Consider the following 17,172-nt stretch of genomic DNA (forward strand, 5'->3'; position numbering starts at 1 on the left):
ACCTCCAAATTTTCAGCCTTTTGTTTCATCTTGTCTTACATATGTGACAGGTGAATAACTGTACATTCCACTTTATACTGTTTTGGAAAATATGGGGAAGTTGTTAAATTTGTCTAATATAAATTAAAGAATGTTGGAGAAATAGGAATGTCCCAAAGAAAGAAGAATATTAAAAGCAGAATCTGGGTTCAGTAAGGGAAAATAATTACTTATTCATTTATCTATTCTATCAAAAGAAAGAAATACAGTATGCTTACAGTATTACTGTAAAGGAATGCTCGCATGCCTTCAAACAAAGATTATACTGTACTCTATTAAGAAATAGTAGATAGTTTATTTAACTGGAGGCACAATTAGAATAACATAAGCTCATTAAACATAAGCTTAATTAAACTAACTGTATATTTTATAATTTTATTAAAGTTTATAGTTACAAAGATAAAAAAACTAAGAAAAATATAAAAATAAAAAATAAGTGTAAACAAATTTTAAAAGAATATGTGTGTGTGTGTATAAAACATTGGTACTCATCACAACAACAAATACAAATTCAGTAATTACATTTTCTCTGATATTGAAACGTAAGATCTCTTCTTCCATATTTCATATCTATATAGACTTTTTAAAGCCTCATCATCCTAATCAGCAAAAGTCCATTAAGAGTTACTACAAATAACACCTATAGTTTAACGTTAATCATATGAACTAGCCCCATACCACTTTATCTTGCTTTTAACAAAGTCAATTTTACTTGTTCTCTTCCTGCCCACCAAACATTTCAAGCGCCTTTGTCTCTTTGCCCTCTAGGAAAGAACCCCTTCCTCCTGAGACTCCAGACTACAGGTAGTCCTCAACTTACGACCACAATTGAGCCCCAAATTTCTCTGGATAAATGAAACATTTCTCATCAGTCAGTTGCCAAGCATCTGAATTTTGATCACGTGACCATGGGGATGCTGTAATGGTCGTAAGTGTGAAAAACAGTCCTAAGTCACTTTTTTCAATGTTGTTGTAACTTTCAACGGTCACTAAATGAACTGTTTTAAGTCAAGGACTACCTATACATTTCACCACAATCCTGGCTATTAAAATGGCAGAAACAGTTAAAAAGCCTTGACATTTCACCTTTACTCTTTTCTAACTTGTTATACGCAATCTACTATCTATCTGTATTTTGGTATTATGGATGAAAGAATTTAGCAATAAAAAGGTTACAACAAAAATAATTTAAAACATTGCAAAGATGCGTATCTTTCATTTCATCATATTATACTGTATTGTGTAGAAGCTAAATATCCAAATAAACTGGGCTTTTATACATATACAATATCAGAGTGGAATTGAGTTTTGTTTCTTTACATTAATCAGCAGAAAAGGAACTATTCAAAGGGTCAGAAACTGAGATCATGTCAGCAGGTGGCTGGTCAAATTCTGGGACTACATCAGAGGTGGGTTGCTGCCGGTTCAGCCGAACCGGTAGTAGAATTCAGGCCTTGGTCGCCGAACGGGCAGCAACCCAGGCCCGACATGCCGCCGAACCAGTTCTCTGGTGTCTTCTGCCATTTCCAGCATGGTTCTGCGCATGTGCAGAGCATTTTTAATCAATGTGTGGCTGGTGCATGCGAAGCGAGCGAACCGGTACTAACTGGCAGCGCATCAGTATTAACCACTTCAGGAACCCACCCCTGGACTACATAGCTCCGAAACAACATAAGCAACTCACTTATTTTCCTTGTTTCTCCAAATATAGCGTAACTATTAGAAAGTTAGACACTAAAGGTCTAACTAAAGGTATAATATTCTTTTATGAAAGTCATATTGAAACAAATGGAACTACTATCATAAAAGTCAAAAGGAATGTGGTATAAAATATCTTATCAGAATATATTTTTCTCTTATTCAGGGCAGTTGAGCAAAAAATGATCATAACTTTACTTTTTTCCTGATTTACAGAACAAACTCCTTAAATAAAGGACCCAACTGATTCTTATGGAGAGGATAGCTTTTAATGATGAAAGATAGAAGAAGGCACTGAAGTTGAAGCAGCCATTGTGTGCAATCTTCAAATATAGTCTGCATTGAATTTTCTATATCATATGTCTAAAATTGCATCAGGAAAACATGACAGAGCAGTTAAGTTCAAGAGAAAGCATACAGCTTTTCCCAACCTGATTAGCTTCAGAATGTTTTAAAATATAACTTTAATCTATTTCAAAGCAGCATGATAGCTAGTCAAAGATGACGAACATAGTAGCCTAAAAAACCCAGAGGGATACTAGATTGTAGAAAAGTGAACTAATAAAAATATTAAAGAGACGAATAACTGGACATTAGATAGCAAACATTTCAAAGGGAGCTGGAGGATTTATGCACTGGAGCCTTTAAAAATGTGAAAAGAATCTGTAAGAAGCTTAAAATGTAGTAATTCTAAAGAAAAAAAATTGTAACCCACACAAAAAGATATTACAATGTTGTTTAGTAACGACCTCAATGAAGAGACTTATTTTAGTTAGAATGATTTGTGCTCAAAACACAAAACTAAACATACACCTTTAACCATTATTTAGAATTTTAATAGGGTCAGCATTTTTAAAGAGCTAGGCAAATTATGTGCTATTTTAATTTATTTTAAATGTCTAGGCTAATATTATGTGTAATTAAATTCAGTATTAAAAAAAACTGAAACAGTGCACAGCTATACTTTGAAGCTTTACCAGATCAAATGGAACAATGATCTAAATTCCTAACTATTAATTCTACGAAACCAAATATCCAAGAAACATAGAACACATTTTTTCAGATCCTTAGGTTAAGTCACAAAGATCACAACCTCACACTTTCAAAAAAGCAAGGACTATTGAACACAGTCTATAAAAAATACAATACTTTCTAGATCTCAAATAGGGTAATTTTATTCAATACATTTTAAATATGTTGAATATGTTTTTTTTAAAGAAATAGAGCTATAGTCCACAATCCTAGTTAGAGTTCTTTAAGGGACCATGGTGCATTTTACTCTCTCATCATCTATTTCTGCTATTTATACATTTTTTACTTTTTCATATAAAATGATTTATCATTATAAACTCAACAAGAAACCTTACACTGAAAAAAGAAATCCCAGGATCTTACGTAATTTCAGCATCCCTTCTTTAAAGTTTAACACATCTATTTTGGATGATCAAAGCAAAATTCTCAAACATTTAAAATAAAAGTAGTACATTAAGATTCAATTTAGATTGCAAACATCCATAGGCATAACCTGCCTTTTCCAAGAAATCATTTTCTAAAGTACTATGCATGATCAAAAGAACAATGGTTAAAGATAAACAAAAGAGCAGACACGGCTCTCCGCCAGGATAAAGGCATCTTCATTCAAGGAAGAAAGGTGCTTCTGGTTTAGTTCTCATAAACAGCAGATGAGATATTAAAACTATAGTCAGATGAATTGCAATGTTTATTTGGTTTACTTTAGTGTATGAAACCAGACCCAGTGGTTTATAAACTTTGTTTATGACCTAGTGTTGTATGAATTCAGTCAGGAATATGATTGCTTTAATCTTTTTTTTTTATTTGACATATTTACTGTGCACTGCCCAAAACCCATTAGGTTGAATATATTAAAAATGGCTAAATAAACTTGATAAAACTCATTATAGACTAACAATGACCAATAAGTCAAAACTGCACATACCTGACTTCCATCTGAGATCCCCATATGTGTTGAATCCTACCTCAACCACAAACGTAACGTAAGGTTTCTATTATTTGTTCAAATATGAAAATAATTCATAGATACTAATGGCTTCAGAGCAATCTTTAAAGGATAAAGACAGAGGAATCAAGAGTCAGCCTCCCAATTAAATTTATTATTGGCAGATTAATAACAGATCCCACCCAGTGGTGGGTTTCAATTTATTTTACTACTGGTTTGCTTGTGAGTGCGTGCTCATGCGCCACTTCTGCGCATATGCAGAAGTGTCTGGGTGGGTGGGCAGAGCCTCCTGTTGCCGCCACTACCGGTTCATCCGATCCGGGGCGAACCAGCAGAAACCCATCTCTGATCTCACTTCCCCCTCTGCTTATCCTACTCCCTTCTTCCAATCTTTGGTTAGAGTGTTTATATTTTTATATTTATTTTTATTGTACTTTGTTTGTATTATCTATACATTGTATTAATGTTATCCTTTTAATACTGTTAGCCACCCAGAGTTACCCTGTAGTAAGATAGGCAGGCAATCAATTAATCAATCAATCAAATAAATAAACAAAGATATAACCTCAGTATTTGCCAATTCAACAATTTGGAAAGTTCTATTGAAATCAAATATTTAAAAAATTATTGTATCAGTGAGATGTGAATTCAATAAGTAAACAAGGCATTATTTATGTTCAACATTTTGAACATAAGTATTGCCTTGTTAAACAAACTTGAGGAACAAGAATAGACTGTAAAACTGAAGCACACAGCTCCCTCTTTTAAACCAGTGGTCCCCAACCTTTCCAGACTAGCGGTGGCGAAGGAGAGGTGATGGTTTTGCATGTTCACTTGCCGCTTGTGCAAAAGCAGCCTCACACACTTGCCCGCTGCTTGCACAGCCCAATTCCCAACGGCCACATCCTAGCCCTAGGCCTAGGGATTGGGGACCCCTGTTCTAAAGCATCAAATTCCACCTCAAATTCCAATACTTTCATAAACTTTTTATTAAATTTTGTACAGATAAAATATAATACAAAGTATAAAAGATAAAAATTAAAAATGGAGAAAAAGAATAAAAAGAAAAAAGAAAATAGATTCATCCTTTGTTCCCAGCAAGTGTTTTTGCGGAGAGAATTGGAATAGAAAGGAATGTTACGTATTTTCACTGCCTTGAGTTATTTATAAAAATAATAAAGCTGGGATACAATTACATAAATAAACTTATCACCATGTCTTATGATACAACAAACCATCTCTTCATCCCATACATGGCATGCAAACAGATCTTTTAAGCATCACTCCATCTTAATCAGCAAAAGTCCATTAAAGGTTATCAGAAAAAGCAACAGAACTATTACAAGCTATATCTAATAAACTAATTTAAATCTTTCCTTTTATATTTATTAATCAGATAAACTTAAAATTTAACAACTGAATTCTCCATCCCCTATCTAATCCCCTATACATAAACAGAATCTTTAAAATATCACCCCAGTCCTATCAGAAATCAATCAAATATTACTAGCGATAGCAACCTATCTATTTTAACCTTGGTCAAATAAATCAACTTTATATTCTAATCCTTTCCCCAAAAATATTTAATTCCCTCAGATAATATCCTAGTATCTGCTTTCTTTTCATGTTTATCTTAACTCTTCTCACAAAAACTTTGACAGCTAATAGGTCCCTTTTGTACATCTTATATAAAAAGGTTAGGCAGGTCACTCTTTATACTCTCACTCTCTTTTCTCACAAAATTGTTGACAACTTTAACAAGTTTCTTTCATTTGTATATTCAATATTTCAATTTTTTTTAAACCCACACTGAAATTGATTTCAATCTTTTCCAGTGAAGCTTGTTGCTCTTCCATGACATCATCTAGTTTATCTCCAATACCAGATTATCACTGAAATGCATCCACTTATATATTAATTTTCTTCTGGTGCCCTCTAGTGACCAACCTTCAAAATCTCTTCCCAGGGTTTTTTTCTCAGATATAAACATGAAAAGTTACCCACAGGAAGGATTCTTAATAGTTAATTTCAAAGTATTAATTCAAGTCCACCTGAACACATAGTCCATTTAAAATGTTTTAAACTCAATACTCCAACCACTCTTTTGCTACATATTCCCATTTTTTTGTAAAATCTTAAAATTATTAATTTAAACACTTTCTTAAAGAAAACTCACCCAGTGAATACAGTAAAACTTGCCATTCCAAAGGTTCTCAATCTCTAAAAAGCACTAAAAAATTAAATCCAAAGAAGTGAGATTCAGCTGAACTTAAGTCCAAAAAATTATTATTCCGGTCACAGACAAGCAAAGAACTTGAGTCCATATAAGCTACATTAAAGGAAATGAGCGTGGTGGAATCCCATGACTCCCAGTTGCATGCAGGGTTACCTCACATGCAGGGTTACCTCAAAACATACATTTTTGCCATCTACTCATGAAAAACAATTCTTTGGCGTAACAGTACTTATATGCGCATAGAATTTACTTTTAAGCATTTTGTCCTTTAGAGCAGAGGTCACCAACCGGTGCGCTGGATTTGTATTAGTGGTCCATGGGATTTAAAATTATGAGTATAGTGATCCCTGAGGTCTGACAGGTTGGTGACCCCTGCTTTAGTGATGCATATGGTCCCTATCCTGCCTGTGTTCAACAGTCCTTTAAAATGGCTTATGAAGGCCTTGGGCTAGGAAGAAGGCTCTATGGGAATGTCCATTTTTAGGTTGAATGTTTTGTTGTTCTGTTTGGATCTTATCAATCTTTTATACTGTTTTAGTACATTTTTTGTATTGTATACTACTCAAAGTCACTATGGAATCAAGTAGCCTTATATTTGACTGATCAATAAATAAATGTATTATCTTAATATTACTTCAAAAATGTTACCATTCAGTTTATGGTGTTCATTTTCCACTAACCAGGTATAGGATTACACATTTCTAACATCTTAACTTGAAAAATGGATAAAATCCCAAGTTCCATTTATGTTCTTTCTTTTTCCCACAGCCCCTAGGCCCCTTATGGCTATTCTAGAAGGTTGAAAGACATTTTGGGAAAGATTGTAAAAGTACATTGTGTGCAAGTAAATGCAGAATCTCTCCTTCCACTTTCCCTATAGAAACTATTTTCTTTGACAGAAACTAACAGATTCTTCCTATTGTAGTTAGGTTTAGAAAATATGTAAAGTATCCCTCAATTTGTGTTTGACCCTGAGCCTACAAAGACATGCAGTCTTTGACACAATCATCATCTTCAATTTTTTCCCGAACTTCCCTCTCTCGTTTATAGTCCTGGGATTTGGGGCATAGCCAAATATACACTCAAACATGTCTTTAGAATTCTGAAATAATTATGGTGAAAGGTGGAGAAGTAGAAAAAGATTTACATATGTGCAGACATATTCCATCCTCCATAATATTTGGACATCCGCCTATAATAAAAAAAAAGACAAACTTTCTTTGGAATATTATAATTTTATAACCCTGTTAAGATAAAGGTAAGATTTCCCTTGCACATATGTGCTAGTTGTTCCCAGCTCTAGGGAGCAGTGCTTATCTCCATTTCAAAGCCGAAGAGCCACGCTGTGCAAAGACATCTCCATGGTCATATGGCCAGCATGTCTAAACACCGAAGGTGCATGGAACACTGTTAACTTCCCACCATAGTGGTCCCTATTTTTCTACTTGCATTTTTTACATGCTTTCAAACTGCTAGGTTGGCAGAAGTTGGGACAAGTAATGGGATCTCACTCTGTTACATGGGGCTAGGGATTTGAATTGCTGAACTGCCAACTTTTCTGATCGACAAGCTTAGAGTCTTAGCCACTGAGCCACCGCGTCCCTATAACTGTTAGGAAATGCTAAAACTGTCTCATACATTTATGTATGAAAAATTGTAACGTTTAATATAATTGAATGGATATTCAAACACAACAGAAGGACAAAATTGAAATTACAAATAGCTTCCCACTAATCTTTGCAAATGATTAAAGACCATCCATTTCAATCACATCTGCAAGAGAAGATTTTTTGCTTATGGAAATAAGTTTTTAGTACATCATAAACATTGATATTTAATAACAATCAAATAAGAAAGGATAGCAAATAATAATTCTGATTTGAAATGTTAAAAATCCTGTTTTTCTCAATCCCAAATCTTTACAACATTTTGACTCATCTTCTCTCCCACAAAAAATTATAAATTAATACATGTTCAAATACGTTTGGAATAAGTTATGTTCCTAACACTTCAGAGTGTCTTTCACAATTTAAGTATCAGCAAAGAACCAGGTGTAATTTTCATAAATGCTACCTCAGCACTGCCTATACCAACAACCATTCACAGCTTTTGAGGGGGAAGGGAAATTTTAAAAAGCCAGTAACTCTATGAAGAACAAAAAATTATGAACCAACCAAATGTAAAATAATGAAGGGGCAATGATACAAGAACAGCAAATGTCATTATATTGATGCTCTTCATTAACTTCTTGAAAAGGCTAACTTTTATATTGGTACAGAGATTTATTGACCTGTTCATAAAAGGTTCCAATTATGATCAGCAAACCTAAAATGTAAAATCATTTCTATATCTGCATGAATACTACTGAAACATTGTTCTAAATCATGTATCATAGTGGTGAAGTTTTGTAACTGATAAAATTTGTAATATTAAATCCGTATCTAGCAGATACAGGAATACTGCCTATGGACATATTCCAATACAACCAACAAACAGCTCTATTTATCAACACTAGCATTACACAAAGAAATGTCACACATTTAGTGAAATATAACAGTTTACAGTTCAATGTCACAGGTGACTTTTATGTGAGACTGTCAGATCAGCAATATTTATCAAATTAAAGAATATGTTCTAGGCATCATCAAGTAAGACTTCAAGATAACTAAAGTTATGCTTTGCTACATTTGTTTTTAAACAACTCTACAGGTCAGAAAGAAACAAATAGCTCTTTCAAGCAGAAATAATAATGCTGGTATTTTATAGATCAGTTATTTCTTTAGTAATCTGCATCTAGAGCCGACTAAACTAATTAGGATTATATACAACCTGACCTATATCAAGCGTTAAAAATTGTTGAAATTACATAAAAAGGAAAAAAGGATGATGAAAAATAACAAAAAATGAAAATATGAAAAATGGGGAAAGTTAAATAGCAGTTATTAACAATGGGAACTAAAAGTGAACATGGGTATTGTAATAGATCCCTGAATTTTGTAACGCGGCTTAGAGAGCAAACAATGAGGAAGGGAAAAAAAAGTTGGGCTGTGAATGACTGTCACCGCGGGGGGGGGGTGTATGTTTAAAATTGTATTTGTATTTGTATGTTTTACTCTTAAAAAAATGTATAACCAATAAAGATTACTTTAAAAAAAAATGAAAATATATTCAGATACAAAACTGTTGTTTTAAAGCACTTTTTCTTCAGAATACAGTGAATGAAAAAGATACAAACATCTCCTATCACAAATTTTTACTAGTTCACCCAACAGATTTATAAGACTTATATGGCTGCTCTATCTCATTCAATGACTTTAGATGGCTCACAACAATCCATAAACCATAAACCCAACCATAAATCATAGTTGAAAACAAAGGTGGTATTCTCCTCAGGTGCAGACAAAACATCCTCACAACTCAACCCCCCCCCCATCCTAACCATGCTTGGAAAGAAGGAAGAACTAAACCTTCACAGCCTTCAGAAGGTTAAAATGGTAGAAGTCCCTCTGATTTCAGGTGGGAGGCTGTTCCAGAGAGCTGGGGAAATCACAGAGAAAGCACACTTCCGAGGTCCCATCATATGGCAACATTTAAGGGAGGGGACCACATTCACTTTATCTAACCTAGTAGGATGGGCTGATACACTCAGGGAAAGACAGCCTGAGAAGTAACTTGGCCATTTGGCATATAGGGCTTCAAAAGTGATAACCAGCACCCTGAATTGCATCTGGAAAGAAACTGGAAGCTAACATACTTCACAGAGCCCCACAGTATTACTCAGGTGAACTTGGGTCACCCAAATTGCAGACTGATGCATTCTGGACCAATTGCAACCTCTAGATCAGGGGTGTCAAACTTGTGGTGTCACGGCAGTGTCACATGATGTATCACAACTTCCCCCCTTTGCTAAACTGGATGTGGGCATGACCAGCGCATGACGTATTTGGCCTATGGGCCGTGAATTTGACAGCCCTGCTCTAGATGGTCAAGGGCAGTCCCATATAAAGCACATTGCAGCAATCCAAACAGTAAATGACTAAAGCATAAATTCTTAATTGCTAAACATCTGTCACTGGTCTATCTGATGATGTCTGAAATCTTACCACTAATTCCAACACTTTAAAAAGAGGGGAAAGTTTAAAGAAAAAATGCAGTTCCATGCTTAGATCAAGTCCAAACTGACATTTAAAAAATGGAGAGTTGCCAAATCAGCAAAATCATAAATATGCTTTCAGATATGACATCAATTTACATCCAAATCTGTGGTGCCACAAAAAACATTGAAACTTGGATGAATGAATGAATGAATGAATGAATGAATGAATGAACTGAAAGCATCCAATTCATTCACATGCTATTCTGACATTTTATTACCACCCACAAAAATATACATACCCTTGTGAGACAATACCCAGTCCAAGAAAATCAAAAGCATAGCAAAGCCTCTATGATAGACTTCAACACTCCTTTTGTATGTGAACTACTTTTAGAGCAAGGACTTATTCTTATTCTTATGCCACTAAGTAGCAGAATATAGATTTTGTAATACACATCCCCCTTTCCTTAGATTTTTGTACACAATTCTTATGTATCTGTTGCAAAAAAAGTCAAGATATATAATTAAACTTTGCAATAACCCACTTATGGAACTATATGTCTGCCAGGAAGGCACGGTTTTTTTTTGTGAAATGATTGGAGACTTTCAAGAAGGGTTATTTCAATGAATATTACAAAAATGAAATTTCACTGAGTATGTGTGAATGATTTAAAAAATGGCATTTCTACAGTAACTTACAGTAATCCCTGGAAAATTGCCCATATAAACTTAAGGGCAATATAGTCCATAGAAAATGAATCTGTGCATTAAGGTCAGGCCTATGTTTGTGAGATCTGAACTTTGCCAACAGATATAGAAGCTCAAATTAAAGGAAATAGAATAAAATCTATCCAAGCTTCCAGTATCCTCATTTTAAAGCTTCAGGAGGGCCACCAACACCAAAACTAATGAACAGTCGCTTATATGTCCTGTAATGCAAACTTGGGTATGGTTGCACAGAACTGCTACTATCTCCAATTACTTAACTGTTCTCTCAGTTTAGAAAATGAAGCATAATTCTGCCCAGAGTCCATACATCAGCAACAGCTATGTTACACCCACTTATTCACCTTCTTTCATAAAAAGACAACAGAGAATTTGGAACAACTGTATTTCTCAGAGCGTGGAAATCAGACGTGAACATTTCCACCTCTTTAGTCAGCACGAAAGAAATTAACTGATACATTACCAAAACACTACATGCACAAAAAAACTATAGAACTCTGCAAGTTTTAGTAATCCTAGCTAGTGTGGCCTATCATGAGAACTGCTGGGAGCTATAATTCAGAATACTTGGGGTACACAAATTCTACATTTGTCCTCAATGCCTTTGCATACTGGAAAAAGATTTGCTTTTGTAGAGCCAATCCTCTCCTAGCAGTCCCTAAAGGGAGAACAAGATTCAGGAACTACTTACTCCTGCCTGCTGTTTTGCTTTTAGCTTCTAGATCACACAATGGTGGGGGATTGGGACTAATGTGGTATTTATTCTTTGTTTTTTCAACTGACCTAGATACCAAATTAAACTAGTCAATTAAAGATGCTTGATATTGTGTCCAATTCTTACCCAACTTTCTGTGTTTCTAGCTTTGGGTTAGAGAGCCTGAGAAGGGGAAAGCATTGCCAATTATCTTGTGTACCAAGTTGCCAAACAACTCCTAGCTTATTTCTCAATATTGGAGGGAGGTGACTGTCACAAAAAGCAGGAGGCAAATGCATGTCCACCCATCTTAAAACTTCAAAGTTATTTAGAAGCTGAATACTGATCATATTCATCAGATAGCAGTGTCACATGGGCTGAAAATTTAAAACTAGGCTCAAGGAGTAGGTAGAACATAGCAAGCCAAATACCTTCATCTTACAAGAGAAACTGCCTTCACTTTGCAACCCTCATTCTCTACTTCTGGCAATGCAGAAAAAAGTACATGAACACATGGGGCTCAATTCCTACTCCTATTCTGACTGGAGAGAGAATGCAGGTGATCAAGTTAGTGAAGGAAATGGCAGTTCCTTGTGCAAGCAATCACTTCTCCCTACTTGCATGCCAACACTGACCTTATGAATATCACAATGGTGAAGACAGCAAACAACTCCCTCATGAATTCTACACAATATCATGGAAATCAACACTTTCCAGTCCACCACGCCAAAAATCAATCCTTTTCTGTCTATTTGCCACGTTCCCTTTGCCACATCTCCAAGGGGAGGGGGGAACCTGAAAAGTATTCCCTAATGGATGCTTCCAAGTCTGCTCTATGCCCTGGAACCAACCGTGGAAAGAGCCACGGGGCTAACTGGCATGATGGCTACTTCAATCTTCCAGGAGATTAGGAAAGCTGCCAGGGGCCCAGCGCAAAGCAAATCGAAGGAGAAAGACAGAGTGCAACCAAGTCCCAAATCGAGCTCTCCCACCCTCTCTCCTAATTTAACAGCATAAGCTGAAGCCAGGTGATCTTACTTCCCCCCCCCCCCACGTCTTCTCGTAGATTCAGGCAGAAACTAGGCAGCAAAGTTAGTGCAAAAGTTTTGCGGCTGAGTCGGGAGGGGAAAAGATCCGGCTCGTGCGCGCCTATGACACGTAGTCCGATCCGTTTCCCCGCCCCCCTTCTCCTCTTCAAGAGAGCGGCCAGACGCGAAGAGTGCGCCCGGCTCGGATTAGTTTCTGACTACTAAGGAAATAAGAGAGAGAACGAAGGCTAACTCTACTGGAGGACACAGAAGGGCAGCCGATGCCAGCACCTCCTCTCTACCTCCACGTCGGCAATCCCGTCCGACCCCATTCCTCTTTCAAAGGCATCGAGCAAGGCTCCGTATTTTCCACTGCCGAAGCGATCGACCCCCGGCTTCTCTCCCTCCCCCAGCGATTTGATCACCTTCTCTTTGGCCCACCCGATTGCCCCCCTACGTGGCACTCACTCCGGCCCGTGACTGCTAAGCTCGCTGTGCTTGAGAAGCCCCGAAGCGCTCCCGAGAAAGCGGTGAGGCACCTTCTCGGCTGCTATATGAGACAGAAATTGCCAATCCCGAGCTCACACGTCAGAAAAGCCGAGCCCCTTCTCTTCCCTTTCCTGGGAAGGCCCAGCCCAGCTCAGAGCAGCCGCAAAGCTTCGGTGAGGGTGGAAGCAATGCTTCGTAACCACTATCTACACCACTGTCCGGACCCTGTCCGCTAGTCTGATTCCCCAGCTGCCCAGAAGAGCACGAGTAACAATGATATATGTAAGCAAGTAGATCGGTCGAAGTTGTAATATATGGAGTCTGGGGCGAACCGACTTTTGTTAACAAAATACTTGATTTATGTTAAAACAGAAATAAAACGTAGGAATAAGTTACATGAGATTCGCAAGACCGACTTATTAGCAAACATGAACTGCAAGCTTTTTTATTAAATTCACTGGCTGGGTTCCCATATTCATTATTAACCAGATTACAATTTACTGAATTAATTTGCCTGGGTTCACAAAATACATTGTACCACAAACTAGTCCATTACATTTTAATTTAATGTATTGTGTGAATAGATTAGTTCCATAGGACTTGGGAATACTTTTAGGTTAATATTTTTTGAGGATATCTCTCTTTCTGCATACACTGATGGTTCATTATTGGACTTCAAGGTTTTCCACATTAAAATACTTTTTCTGGAATTCCAAGATACCCTTAATAGACAAAATTCCCAATAGCCACTTGGGAATAACTTGTCAACACATTTGACCACTGTGTGAAACATACTGAAGCTATGTTTTATAGGTTGTTTGTAAGCAAGAGTAAAGAAAATCATTAAAAGTAGCAGTGGTGGGATAAATGGCACAGTTGTAAGCCACATTGATGGAACAATGGAGTAGATTTTAAGCACATTCTAATTTTAAACTACAATTTTTCTTTTGTTGACAACTAATGGAAGTACAGTATTTATTCAATTTATTGGCCCTTCTAATAAATACTCAAGACTGTAAAAAAAATAAATCCCCCAATCCTCTAAAACAATAAAGAGCCAAACACAGTAACAATGGCATGTTGCAGGGAATACAGTTCAATCATTTAAAAATGATCCCCAACATGGCACTGTTCAAATCTGCTAACTATAGCTGTCAACAAGATAAGTTCCCAGTGGGAACTTTTTTTGACAACCACACTCTACAAACTGAAGATTTTCATACTTCTAAAATTCAGAGCTTGAAATGTTGGTGAGATTCACTTCATACAGCTGCCTTCATTCTGATTTTAATAACCAGAACGCTAAGAATCATTAGCAGCTTCACTATACAATCATTCTTAAACCTATTTTTGAATGTTTGCTGATACTTACCTAAATGATTAATACTTTATTTGCCACACAAAATCATATGGTTTATTTATGGCTAGCTTATGGTTTATGCAACCATATTTTTGTCATTTATAAACTATGGCTTAGTATATTATGTACATTAGGTATTGTAGTTTATTCAATGACATGTTAAGCAAACCATGGCTTAATATATGTGAATCATGATAGGCTTCATCTGGACTGCTTAAAGCTTCATAATCTAAGATGCCTAACTTCCCATCATGCATTTACTAGATACAAGCATTTTTGGTTCATATTATATCAGAATCTTTAATCCCAAACTGAGTATAATCATGAAATCAGTGTTTTTGGTGTCCTAAGTTAGAGTAGGCTGAAGGAAAAACTTAAAGGAGCAGCCCTGGACCTAAACATGTTCTCCATCACACAAAATATGAACTCTGGGGCAAGTATCAAAATGAGACTACTGTAATTCCCTGCAAAGTTTTCAATAAACATGTAAAATGTTCTACAAGAAAAATCATACAATTCATTACCCTATATTGTTTAAAAATTAGCAAGTTACAGATCAAAGCCATTATAATGCATCGGGTGAAATACTTCTCTTCTGGTATGAAAGACATTTCTTAAATGTAAGCAAACCTTTTATATTCAAAGTATATAACTAAAGAAGAGATGTGAAACTGAACAGGTCACCAACTTCATGCCTAAATGCCTATAGTTTCTATTCCTAAAATAAAAATGTCTGTGTGAATAATACTTTTTCAGTAAAATCACTTTTCACTGGAATAACTATAGTTGTACTTTCTATACATCATCAGATTAAACTGATAGGATAAAATGGAATGTGTATAGGAGAGGCAAGAAGTTTTACCTTGCTTACTCTTGCTCTGTATGCTGAGTCTCACTCATAATTCACTGTTTTTCTGATAAAAAAAATCTATTCTATACTATTACCTCTCCAATGATTAGAATGACCAACATATTTTTTAAATGTAGGGTCTCCTGTGTATGATATATAACCAAATGAAATAGTCATGTTCAAAAGAGGAATGGTAACACTTCCTGGCATTGGATGCTTGCACTGATCAGATCTATCAAAATGGCTTTCCAAAGTCATTAAACTGTACATCAAACATATTCCAAGGTGCATAGAAAGAAAAAGTAAATTTTTCAAATGGAGAATTTAAATTTTGCTTTAGTCATGAGAATAAACATGTTCATGTTCAAATGATTCCATTTTTACTTAATAATGTTATATAAATGGGTGTTTGCGCTTGCAGCTTTGTTGTTTTTTCCTTTCCCGGGACGAGCAATCTTTAAATGATAGCTATTATTCTCTATTTTATCCAAATCAGAAAAACACAATCAACACAGGTCAGCAATGTCAGTTCTGCTAATTCAGTGGATCCAGTTTTTAATTAATTTTGTTGCTTTAATAAGAGAAAAGCATACATTTTATAATATACAAGGAAATAAAATAATTCAAACTTAAAAATACACAATACTTTAAAAAAAAGGAAAAATACAAAAATAGGTTGATAAATATATTGCAATCTATATGGCTGCTAAGAATCAGCAATGACTTGATAGCACTTACTGTAATCAAAACTTATTACAAACAAAACAACTCCAAGGACTCTGAAAATATAGTTCAAAGTCGTCTTCTTACCTGCTTCTCAGGAAAAATACAACACATGAACAATAGACAATACATCAACAATCCATCAAGACACATCAGGTATAAATTTCTCCTTCCAGTCTGATATAATTTTTGTTAACTAGCTCTTTTGCTAGAGAATCCAATTACTGATACTTTGATATATTATAGACATTGAAAATATGTAACAAGTAAAGCATATAACGCACTGTGATTGTCCAAAGTCATATTAACAATCCTGTTGATGTCAAACCAAATATTATATATAATAAGAAAAGAACCAGCCATAGGAGTTAATGTTCCAATTACTGGAATGCAGCCCAGCATTGTTAACTCTGCACTTTTTCAGGTAAAGAATGTAAAGGAGTAATGATTGCACCAGTTTCAGTGATGATTTACCATCCAATTTTGTTCTATAAAACACACTTTCCTAGTTTGGGCAAAACAGAAAACTATGTTTACTAGATATTTCTTATCATTGCCTATAATATGAAAACTACAATATATAAAACAATTTAAAATAGAATAACAAAAATCACTAAGCGAATACATATAGTCTTTGACCAACAACCTTTCATTTAGTGACTGAAGTTACAACAGCACTGGAAAAATTGTTTTTCACATTTACGGCAGCATCTCCTTAGTCATGTGATCAAACTTTAGATGCCTGGCAATGGGTTTATATTTATGAGAGTTCAGTGTCCTGGGATCATGTGATCATCTTTTGTGACCTTATGACAAGCAAAGTCAATGGGGAAGCCAGACTCTGTTACCAATTTAACAACTACAGTGATTTACTTAACAATGGTAGCAAAAAGGTTTCTAAAATCAGGCAATACTCACTTAACTGCTTGCTTAGTAACATCAATTTAAGGCTCAATTCTGGTCATAGGTCAAGGACTACCTGTATTAGTAGAGGTAGCAACCACAGTATATAATTACTGTAAAAAGTGAAATATGTCTATATATCTTGCACGAGGTGTGCAAGACAGAATTTTGGTTTCTCACCAACTAATTCAGAAAAATATAAATGTAGGGAAAGAAAGTTTACTTCACATCATTAACTTTAGACATGTGTGATAAGGTGAATAGGCTTGAATTAGAAAATGTTTCATGTGACATGGAGTAGAAAATTGGTTTGTTGAATGTGATTACAGCAATACTGTGTATAATGGAAAAG

The 17,172-nt window shown here is 35.5% G+C and overlaps 1 protein-coding gene across 2 annotated transcripts in view; it reads right to left on the reverse strand.

Moving 5' to 3' along the window:
- HDLBP (high density lipoprotein binding protein) overlaps positions 1 to 17,172 on the reverse strand; it is a 55,754-nt gene that overhangs the window by 33,833 nt on the left and 4,749 nt on the right. The window contains exon 1 of one of the 2 annotated variants that reach the window (XM_014076591.2): positions 12,964 to 13,053. The exons of the other annotated variant lie outside the window; for it this stretch is intronic. The gene's annotated coding sequence lies outside the window, so the exon portion shown is untranslated. Of the gene's footprint in view, positions 1 to 12,963; positions 13,054 to 17,172 lie in introns of those variants that run through there. 2 annotated transcript variants of the gene reach the window in all.

The sequence above is a fragment of the Thamnophis sirtalis genome, unplaced genomic scaffold (genome assembly GCF_051295495.1).
Source record: "Thamnophis sirtalis isolate CommonGarterSnake01/CBP01778 unplaced genomic scaffold, rThaSir2_p1.2 scaffold_11, whole genome shotgun sequence".
Classification (NCBI taxonomy): domain Eukaryota; kingdom Metazoa; phylum Chordata; class Lepidosauria; order Squamata; family Natricidae; genus Thamnophis; species Thamnophis sirtalis.